The sequence below is a fragment of the Thunnus thynnus genome, chromosome 5 (assembly GCF_963924715.1).
Source record: "Thunnus thynnus chromosome 5, fThuThy2.1, whole genome shotgun sequence".
NCBI lineage: Eukaryota > Metazoa > Chordata > Actinopteri > Scombriformes > Scombridae > Thunnus > Thunnus thynnus.
In genome coordinates, this window is record NC_089521.1 from 29,032,619 (window position 1) to 29,044,273 (window position 11,655).

Consider the following 11,655-nt stretch of genomic DNA (forward strand, 5'->3'; position numbering starts at 1 on the left):
GCCGTGATGTATGAGAAAATAAAATACATTAAATAGGCCACCTTATAAATTAAAAATTAAGAGATGAGTGGAGTTGAAATAGTTGGAGAGATAACAAAGAGACGGGTGACAAATTAAAGGAAAAACTGGTACAGGTCTGAATGCTTGGTGTTCCTCAGCCTTGGCATTGATTCTACGAGTCTCTGAAACTCTTCTGGAGGGATGAACACCGTTCTTCAAAAAGATATTCCCTCATTTGGTGTTTTGATGATGGTAGTGGAGAGTGCTGTCTAACATGTCAGTCCAAAATCGGCCATAGATGTTCAATTGGGTTGAGATCTGGTGACTGTGAAGGCCATAGCGTATGATTCACATCATTTTCATACTCATCAACCTATTCAGTGACCCCTCGTGCCCTCATCCTGGAAGAGACCACTCCCATCAGGATAGAAATGTTTCATCATAGGATAAAGGTGATGACTCTTTGCAGTGACCCTTCCCTCTAAGGGGACAAGTGGACCCAAACCATGCCAGCAAAATGCCCCCCCACAGCATAACAGAGCCACCAGATCCCCTCACTGTAGGGGTCAAGCATTCAGGCCTGTACTGGTTTTTTCTTTAGTTTGTCACTCGTCTGCATCTTTAAGATATCAACTTTGAATGTTCCCTTTACAGAATCCAAAACTTTAAAATATATTCCACAATCACCTAGAAAATGTCATTTCTCTGCACATTTTAAACCATTCCTACATCTGTGAACACAGTGTTCTGACATCTGAGCTTTTGCACCACATTGTAAAACATCCCCGTCAGCTCTCTGCAAGTGCTAATGTCTGTGTGAGAGGAAGTGTTTTTGCTTAGGCTACTGCATGTAGCCTAACCTTAAAAATATCAGTCTAATCACAGACTACATGCTGTATTTCACATAATCTACATACTATTTGTTAGAATTCTGAAATACTAGCAACAATATTTTTGCATGCTCACAAGTCCTAAGAAGTCCCAAAGAGTTCAGTAGCTATATTAGCAGGGACTGATGTAAGTAGATCACCTTTGTATCAAGGCTACAGAAATGAACTTTACCGGACAAATTACTATATGTTCAAGCCTATAAATAGCTTATAGTTTAATCAATTCAATAATAACCCTTATTATTTATAATTTTGTTAAATTTGTCAGATTTTTTAAGCTGCCAGTATACAAGAACAAAAACCTCAAAAACACTGGTTCCTTTTTAAAAGGAATAATGCTAAAATTAGTTTCCTCCAGCTCTCCAGTGGTTAACCACCACAATATTCACAATCTCTAGCCAAACACCACAGCAGCTGATTTCATCCTGATCTGCACACATTCAACTAGAGATGGGTGACTAATCAATCATGTTGTGTGATGATTGGTTGCAACATAAGCTTGCAGATTCCTGGGATTTAGTGGCACATGCTTGAGAGCTACAGTTTAAACAGAAGAAAACAAATCCATCTGGTGGTTTCTGTTGAGCAATAGTTCCATTTTCTGTTCTGGCTTTGTTATCTGGATACAGCATGTAGGTTGAGACGGAGCCAACATATCCCCACAAACTATAAGCTGTGATGTTAAATACGATGTTTCTTATCTCCTCCGTCTCTCTTCACAAAGTGGCAAAATTTCCAAACAGTCTCATCAGAAAATTAAAATAATATACCCAAAGAAGGATTATCTGTCAAACACAGAAGATATATGCCAATTGTACAGAGCCTTAAGATGCCATGCGGATACTGAGGGGAATGGTTCTGACAGTTTCACTGTAATGAGCCTCCATTCTCACAGTTACCAGCAGTGAAATGACTGACAGCCTCAACACTCAGAGTGGAGGTCATCCATGTGAGCAGAGTGCCGCATCCTCCAGATGCTCTTGCCATATTTGCTGCCTACAGGCATCCTATCTGGAATACTTCTTCCTGTCCTTACTCCCCAGGTTTTTAAAATGTCATTTATATCTAATGGCCGTGCTCATTAGCTGCATCTAAAAAACACTCTGGTCATTACCAGCTACATTAGCAGACAGGCTCCATGCCGAATTCTCTTGTTTGACTCATCTGTCACAGCCCCGTTCCTTGGCAGTTGGCACCACAATGAAATGATGCAAACAGCAAATCTTCTAATTATCTGCAACTATCTTTATCTGCTTACATTGCTAGTGGATGTGTTTTGACAAGGCTGCTTTATCAGTGTAGCGAGAAACCCGATCTGAAACAACATCCATCATGTTGAGGCTGCCGAGGCCACTTGGGTAACTACACAGGCAGTAACGCGCTAAGAACTGCACTTTACCTTGGCGCAGTCCTCTTGTGTATGGGCAAAGTGGGAGAAGGGAGGGTTGTGCATGAGTTGGATTGTGATGGAGACAATAGCACTCAGCTCTCTTTCATTATTTACTTGTACCACTGTCAGATACACGTGTTACAAGAAAACTTTAGTATGCTGGGAAAAAATGTCCAAAGAAACCGTCTTTCAGTGTCAAGATAAAGAAAAGTTCACTCATGAACTAAGAGATACACTTTTGTCACCACTTGGAACAGGAGCAGAATTGCTATTTCTACTTGAATACTGCAAAATAAATAACTGCTTTAGAATCAGAGTGGCACACTTTCTTTTTTTATAGATTGTGCATATTTCTTTAGAGGAGCATTGTGTGGGTGTGCAACAGCCTGTCTAAGTAAGAAATAGAGAGAGAGTGAGAGTGGGTGGGGGAGCATGCTGGCTATCCTTTGTCAACTGCTCAGTGCCATTTAATGGCCTGTAAACCCCTTTGCTGGAGAAAGAACAGGCAATTAGCATACTGAGTGGATTACAAGATTGCTCTGACTCCTGGATTAATGTGTGCACTTAATCTTCTCTTTGCTAAGCGATTCTTGGATATACAGCTATTCAAGGGGAACAAATTTCCCCACCTTCCATAAACACAACATGTAAAGGGATTTCTTCCACGATAGCATCAAATTCAAAATACAGTTACTTCCAGCATTGTCAGCAACATATTTTTTTCAACCATTGTCATTTTTTATACTTTTTTCTAAACCTAAAGGCATAACAAGCAACAGTGGTGTTCAAAAGTGTTTTGGCAAAGCGCCCTTTTATAGAAAAGACTTAACCAGGTTTGTAACCCAATGGTATTCTCCATTTCTTGGTTGTTGCCCCAATGCTATGTGCCCTCCAAGTGCATTTTTTGTTTGGTCCAAATTCCCCCATGTTCCTCTGAGGTTTGCTGTTTTGGTTTGACCTCTAAAGCTGGATTTATATGCAAGGGGTTAATGATAGTCCCGCCGGGGGTTTTGATTTATAGTTCAGCTCCAGATTCACTCATCGATAACAACACTAAAACACTAAATGGATGTATCGTACAATGCATCATCAGGGCATATCGTGCTTTAACTGTATTACAACAGTAGCTGCGCTGCACATGCACTTAAAGAACAACAGTTACATCCAGGTAACTTTTATTTGACCTTTTCTCATAACTTAATAAGAGAGTACTGCCTTGAAATTTCCACAGCCCCGTTGTATGGTTAGATTTATAAAGGAGGAGCATGTTAGCTATGGTGTAGCCTACAGTGACTGCATGTGCAAGCTCCAAAGCTATGCTTGAAGTGTAAAGAAGAAGTGGGGGCCACGTTTCATTATTTACCCCTGCACCTTACGAGAGTCCATGCACGGCACTGCATACCATTGGATGCTTGGCCCACCATCAACTTACGTAGAATCTTCTGTTTTGTGTCCTTGAACATAAAAGTCAAACATTAGCCGTGACCCTGATCCACAACTTTGCCACGCACCACACCATTGCTATCCTCTGACTATCTGTACTCTATATGATAAACTTGGGTCTGCACCCCATATCTCCACAAACTCGGGCTTCGTCTGCTATCTCTGCCATTGTTTCTGAATCACTATACCTATTTGCTGGCTTTGATATGATCTTTAATCCATGGCTCCCCACCTCACCCCCAAATCTTTCACCTAGAGTGTCAGCCCAGAAATGAAAAGATCTGATAACTTTGCCCGACTATTGCTCAGTGTCAAGACACTGTGTCTTAAAACGGCAACCTCAGCTTCATAAAGCCCACATTCAAGAACACATACAAATATAAAGGTGTGCAAATTAGGGCAGTTAAAATAACGTAAGATATTCACTGGAAAAACCTCTAAACACTTCCAAATGCTGAAACTTACTGCTAATATCTTGCAGGTGGTACCCATATGCCAATGAACCATCATGTTGTGAACAATTAAAGAAAAAGCTTAGGACAGCTTATTTGCCTTGCAGAATTTGTGTTAAAAAAGGCTCAGAAGCAATAACAGAATGCATAGTCCCCTTCCTCTAAATATCACCACAGATTACCATCTTCGCAGCAATTCTCTGCTTCCATCCTCACGGATAAAAGGCTTTCTGGATGCACTCCTGCAAACAACTAAAGTGCTGATTCACTGCATTGTGTCAAACAGGAACAGATGGTTGAGGCATACCTTTGCTGTCCATTGAGATGAGTGCTCACAGCTAGACCGGCATTCCTAAGCTACACTGGGTTTTTTGCTGTATATCAAGTCCAGCTCCTGAGTCATTTCTAGGGGCTAAAAGCTGTAGAAACGCAGAGTGTAGGAATGAGAAAGAAAAAGAAAGCATGGATCCCTGGACACATTAAGAATGCATTTTCTCCTTAGAAATCAATAATGTCTCATTGCCTTGAAGATCGCCAGGAATGCCATCACTTTCAATTTATTCATTCATTCTTCTCAATGAACACACTGTGGTGATCCAGTGTTTTTCATCCCGTCAGCCCTCCTTCTCCCTCCTGGTCCATCTCCTGGGAGGTTCTTTTAACTTGTTAAGATCTCTTCTCTGCTCCTTTAACAATGGCATTTGTCTGAAAATAAGTGTACAGAGAGTCCAGGAGTCCCAGACACTAGAGTTTCTGGATTGCATCAACAGCAATGAACTTGGACAGGTTTATTTTTTCCTAATCAGGCCATGATTTGATCTGCTGCACTATGCATGCTCATTTTCTCCACACACATTCTGAGTCCTGCTTTATGAAAGCACCCAGTTGAGATGAGAAATCATATCAATCCACCCACCGCCCTCCGACTTCCCTAAAAAACCTGCTTGTTTTTACCTCTAAGGTGCACTGTGACTCAGCAGGATTTAAAGCAGAACTATAGCACAGCAGAGACTTTATATGTCTATTCACTCTCCTTAATTATCAACATCAGTGACTGGTAGCAGCATGGAGACCCTCAGACAGCTGCCACCAGTCACTGGTCTCTCTCCAAACAGTGAATGGAGGACATGAAACATCCTCAGACATCACAGACAGCAGCCAATCCCCAGCTGTGGGGTAAGCAGTCGAAAAAATTACAGATTGCAGAAGTAACCTTAGGGAATAAATGGTTATTGCCAGATGTAGTTTTCCAGCATTGGCTGTGATAATATTTCCATCTTGATGTGCCTGTCAAATACAGCTGGCTGATTCTTCAGTCTGAGTCATCTCACTAGATTAGTAAAATGTTAGTCCTGGTACTTGGAAGGTAAAGGACCTTTGATAAATTTTGCTCCATCAATTTTCTGATGACCAAAACATCTGCTTATGACTCTCCAGAACTTGACAGAAATCTTGATTAGACTTTTTTTTCGTCAGTGCACGAGAAGGTGTTTGGGAAAATGCATGTGAGATGGTGTACAGTCTGAAGAAGCATGTAAGAGTGTGTGTGCACACTCGTTTCACTTCTGCTGAGCGTAACAATAAAACACAGCTCAATGTGAAGCCCTCACTCAGCAACTTTAATGCTGGCGCCGCGAACAAAGGGGTCAGAGCTTACAGTAATTTTTGTTCTCTCCACATCAATATATGATGCTTCACTGGGGGCAATGAGAACCTGTCCGGAGTTGTAAAAGGGATCTGTTTGTACGAGGTGAACGAACACATTTTCTGTGCACATTAGACACCTTTGGACCCTCCTACAACGTAGGGCATGGAACACCGAGGCCTTAACGGCTCAATTCTTTATTCCCTCACAAAAACACTGAAGTCAGCTCTGGTTTATTACAGCTAATGTACCATCTGCTTCCCAGGGCGACTGCTCATTAAATATGGAGGAGATAAAAAACATATCTCACGTCTACAACACTGAAACTAAACATGACCAGTGCTGGTAAAGGAGGGCACTAAGGCAGGGCTGACAGCTCCACATTTATATTTGACAGTCTGTGCAACATGGTAAAAAAATACAAGTAGAAGTTCTTTAAAAGATTTCAGTTTTAGACAGCATTGATAGATATTTTGCATCTAAATGCAGCCCAGGGAACTTGTCACATTTATGTTACAAACTAAAATCTAATTAATCAGAAATGAAATTTCATCTGCAACCACAAATCAATACTTCCTCTGAGGATCCAGCTTTACTTTCACATTTCTACAACTTTAGAATTATGAAATCAAAGGTCTGAAATTATAAATATAAATTATACATTTATTTGTATGGCCAACAATCACGTTTTGTCTCAACATGCAACACCCTCTTTTCCTAAATCCTTGATTAAGATTTTAAAAAACTCCACATATACACTGTAACATTCAATGAGGAGGTGGAGACTTGGTTAGCAAACTTCATTTATATAGTGTTTTAACATAAAATGGTTCATTTAGTCACTAAGAATTGTTGAAGATAGCTAGATCGGAGAGCCTGAGGTAACACACTTTCCACCTTTTATAAAGTCACCAGTAATGCAAAGTAATCACTTTTGTTTATCTATTTCCCCAGACAATTAAATTCTCCATTACCGTCACCGTGTATTACAAGGACATATGTGCGTGGGTGTGTGGATGTGTGAGCACAAAAGCAAAATAAATAGCTACTCCCTTGATGCTGCTTTAATTTTAGCAAGCCACTCACAATGAGGTGTTTTATATAAGCACCTATATACTGTTCATTGTGAGATAAGCAGTGAGACCGCTTTTGTCATCATTTAATTTTTCAAATATTGCCGGAAAAACAAGTGCAGTTAATCACAATTCTCAACACAGGCTCGTCTCTTTCAAAATGAATGGATAAATAATTCAACAAGAACTGCCAGAGAAAACACATTAGTATTAAATATACACTGGACTGCAGTGTTCTGCTTCTTTTGAAAGATGATAAACATTTTTTTTTAAGTTCTATCTGTGAGCATAACTACTGTGCAACTGAGGAATGAGTCACGTCTACTTCTGAGGGATGTGCAGGTGCTACTGGCTTTATTTGTTCTTGCAACTTTGTTTGTTCAACCAGCCAAATCATTCGTTTTCATAACTGGAAACACTTAAAAGAGGGGTGAGTTTACACTGACTCTTTAATTTCTCCAGTTTCATTGTCTTCTTTTTTGGCTATTGTTGAAGTTATTTAATTGCATGTAGACAAGTGATGCAACATGGCGGTGACAGCTTGTTTTATCAGAGAACAAAGGTTACAACATAGCCGTGACATTCTGCTTTGTTCAATTATATAAAAGCTATAAGGAACAAGTTATATCTCCAAGCTGAAATGTGTTCATACCAACGTCACATCAACCTGCACGGATCCCAAGAGGTTCTGTAGAGCATGATGTTTATGACATATGACATATGACATGACATTATGCTGCAAGACTACAATGAGGGAAATAGCAGGAGTCTTGAGATGAGTAAAATGAGCTTCAAATTGAAGTATCCTGTTCATGTCTACGGAAATTAGAAAGGGAAAAGGAAAAAGTTTAAGTTCTTGAATGTGATGTATGTAGGTTTTTACGAACCCTGACTCCTGGGAATTACTTTTTAATCAGTTTTTTGTGTCTTTTCTAGTTGCCATATATAATGTAGAAATGCAAAAAACAACAAATCATTTATCATTTTTTAAAAATCAAACCAATTAGCATCCATTTTTGTCACTCCACAACTTAATCCACAATTTAAATGTCATTTATGGTATACTTGGTACATGACACCCAATGCTGAAACTACAAGTTTCGTTTAAAGACAGCATATGTTAAAAGCTACTTCTATCCCTGCTCCATAAATGTACTTTCCAGTGCAATATTGCAATGCGAAACTACCAATCATGACTTCTCCACAAAAATCGTCTTGTTGTAATTAGCATCCAAAGGCACTGTACTCATTTCATAAAATCTTGTGAGACCAGAATGTCTAATTACTGTTGAAGTGCTATTCAGCAAAGCAGTTCAACCACTGACTGCTCCTGTATTCTCCTCTCTGCCCTGAAGCCTGAAAGAGAAATTATTTCTCAGCCAAACTTACCGAGTTAAATACCAGCTAAAAAGGGAATAAAATTGTCTACTATAATGCACAAGAAAACTGTCCTGCCTCAGCATAAAATGGATAGGGAGTCCTTATTGCTCTGAAAGGCTTGTCTATCACAGTACATTGTGCTGAGTTTCTAACCAAATTCAGTACAGTATGTGCTCTACAGCACAGCACAAACTCTAAATAATCAGTGATGAAGCCACATACAGTCACATGTTCCTACTTGAGATGTATCTTAATCGAAAGCCAAGAAGCAACAATAGCTCATGTACAATAAAGCTCACTTCAGTTTACTTCTATCCAATACTCTCCTTGAGGTTTAAATGAATTTAAATTTAAGCTTTTTTTGTTACATAAAAACATATTAAAGGCAAAGTTCACTAGAAATCTCATATGAACGCAGACCTCAATATGGAAAGAGTTTTACAATTCCTTTAGCTCTCATGGTCAAGCGTCCGTGTCCTCACACAGAAATCACATGTCACAACACACCCAAGACATTAGTAAATTCTGCTGAGCAGCTATCCAAATGTTTCTTCTCTGCACTTTTCCCAGAGGCGTTTACTCTCTGTGATGCCAAAAGAAAATAGTGTTAGCTGAAAAGAACTCCCTGGAGTTTGTTTTTTTTCCCCTCCACCACTGGACATGTTGGAGAGCTCTTTGGAGATGGACACATGCTGTGCAGCCTCCTCATGAAAACACCACAGGCAGCATTTGGGGAGCCACACTGTATGGGTATGGGACTTTACTGAAGGCTCAAACAGTAAAGGCTGCTGAAGTCAGCTTCTGGCACGATGAGACAAAGCTGACAACTCGTTATACATGGGGGGCTTTCACAGCACATGCCCTGTCACTATCTCTGCATATCCTCCTTTGTCTTTGTTCTTTCATTTCTGTGCGATACAGTGTGCCATATTTTTGACTGTTTGCCTATTTAAGCATAGTAATGAATTTCATGAAATTTTTTTTTTTCTTAAATGAAAATAATTTTTGAAACCTGGTCCTTTAAGAAAATGACCAACATTTTTGATGACATGCCACCTTGCTGTTGATTTATGATCTAAGAATTCATGTGTTACCATACTCAAGCTTAGTTGTGACTTTCAAACGCACTATGCAACCGTGACGACCCTTTGGCCCTCAAACAGCTCCGGAGCTGGATGACCCTAATTACAGTGTTGGCTTTACTGCCAACCATCTCATTGGAAACCAGCCACAGCTTTGGCGACCCCCGGCATACGAGCTGTTCCCAATGGAAAGCAATTTAATGCTTGGCTGCTCAAAGAACAAAATATATGCAGCACAAGAAATCCCTTAGATTAGAGCAGGCGAGCGGACTCTGAAAGAGCCTTATCTGAGGCCTGATGAGCCACCTGTCACCTTAGAGGTGACATGAAACCACAACGTGGCAGGAAGCAGTCAAATGCTGTCACCAAACAGCAGGAACAGAGATTCCTGTGGTGGGACCCTGCAGGGAGAAGAGCGGTACAACTGCAATCCGTTGGTGTGTTTGAATAACAGGCTATGGAGAAAGACAGCACCCGAGTGGAGAAGTTCCAACAAGTTCCAACTTGTAGTGTAGTATTGTTGGTCCTTTAGACTAAATATTCCAAGTAACTACAGCACCACAGAACGTAAACTCAGGAACTCTGTGCATTCCCATCCTCTGACTCTAGTCTGCAACGTAGCAAGAATCTCTTGAATGTCTCCTGGTTATTTTTTCTTGTTTAGTGTGTAACCCGGTCCATATTAACCTGCAGGAGCCTCCCTTGCCCCAGGTTTGCTGTGCATTAGTCATTTTGTCACAATTTGATTAAACACAAATTTGTTTAAGAATATGCTAGAAATAGATTCTGACCCAGGCCCCGGAGATTAGACAGAAATGCATGAAAGACCTTATAACGCTTCTAGCAGCCTTTTATTCTGTCCATGTGTTGAAATTGACAAAGTTAATACATGTTCTTTCCCAGTGATTATTAGTTGAAAAGTGCTAACAGAAAAAATGTCCTTTGAAGTACAATATGCAAGGGTGGTTGAGGAGCAAATCAGCCTGGGTTGAGAGGTCCTCAGCTCGTGCTAAGACCATGATGACCTTTAGATTGAAACAATGTCCTGGGGAGTCAAACCCATTAAGCACAGTAACTGTACTGGAGTTAGCCCTTCACTCAGAATCCATCTCCTTAGATTAGCCAACAGCAAACAGGCCACCGACTGGAGCCTGCCTCAGTGGAGTGATGCCTGTGATGCCTTGAAGCAGCCTCGACGATGTAATCCCATTTGCCCTCCAAAGACTGGAGTTGTGGCTCCTTGAACCCCTTTTTTAACTCAAAAACACACACACATACACCTTCCAACCAACCAGGGTGGTGCAGAGATGCCACAGAGGAAATTGGAAAAGACAGGACTGAATCGACAATTACACAGTGAAAGCCTTTTTCTTTTATGCTGTGAACCAAAGTCTGACACATTCCTTTCATATCTGATTTGCAGTTTCAGGCTTGTATAAAAAAGAACCACTTTTTAGTCATGACTAAGATCAGTCCCATTACAAGGACATCTGTCAGCTTTTAATATTTTCTTCATAATTATTATGGCATGTATTCTGTGGCATCTTTCCTGTTTTGCTTGTGCATCTGAGACTTTCCTGCTGCCTAGTATCAGGGGAACATGAGTTCTAAATCTTCGGAGCGATGCATCCTGTACCGTTCTTCAAGAAAATTTACAGAACATATAAATAAGGTGAAAATCTGTGAAGTTTGTAAATGCTTTCCAAAACACTTATAACACTTATTTTGCTGAGCTGGCCACTCATTGGTAGAACAAAGACACACTAGCAGATTATTTTTCAGTTCAGGCAACTACCACAAGGTTAGGGTAAGAAAAGATTAAATTAATGGATCATTTCATTTTGTTTAATTTAAAATCTTTATTTAAATTTGAAGGACCATTGAGGTTGCCCTCATTCATAATGATGTTGAGTTACAGACAAGTAAAACGAAATAAATAGGGCAAAATGCAGATGAGAATAAAGAAGAATCAGTTGCACATTGAAGCAAGGAGGTTTGTGAGCATGCTTTTAAATTGTCCATAGGTTAGTAGAGTATTTTTAGCATGTGTTGAAGATCATTCCAAGAATTTGGGGCACTAAAATAAAAGGCTGATTTTCCAAATTCAGACCTTGCTCAGGGGACCTTAAGCATAAGCCAGTTGTTTGAGCAAGTTAGACAGGGTCAAAAGTTCTAATCCAGCATCATTGCGATGGTGGTAGTTTTCCAACAAATAAACTAATAGCTGATGTTTAGTATGCGTCTCTGCCAGAGACGACCAACCCACCTTATCATGCAGGACTATGGTGGACTACAATGGT

General features: G+C 40.1%; 1 protein-coding gene across 1 annotated transcript in view; it reads right to left on the reverse strand.

Annotated features, from left to right (window-relative positions):
* The window catches only part of mgat4c (mgat4 family member C), a 108,096-nt gene that overhangs the window by 58,903 nt on the left and 37,538 nt on the right, over positions 1 to 11,655 (reverse strand). The window lies entirely within an intron of this gene.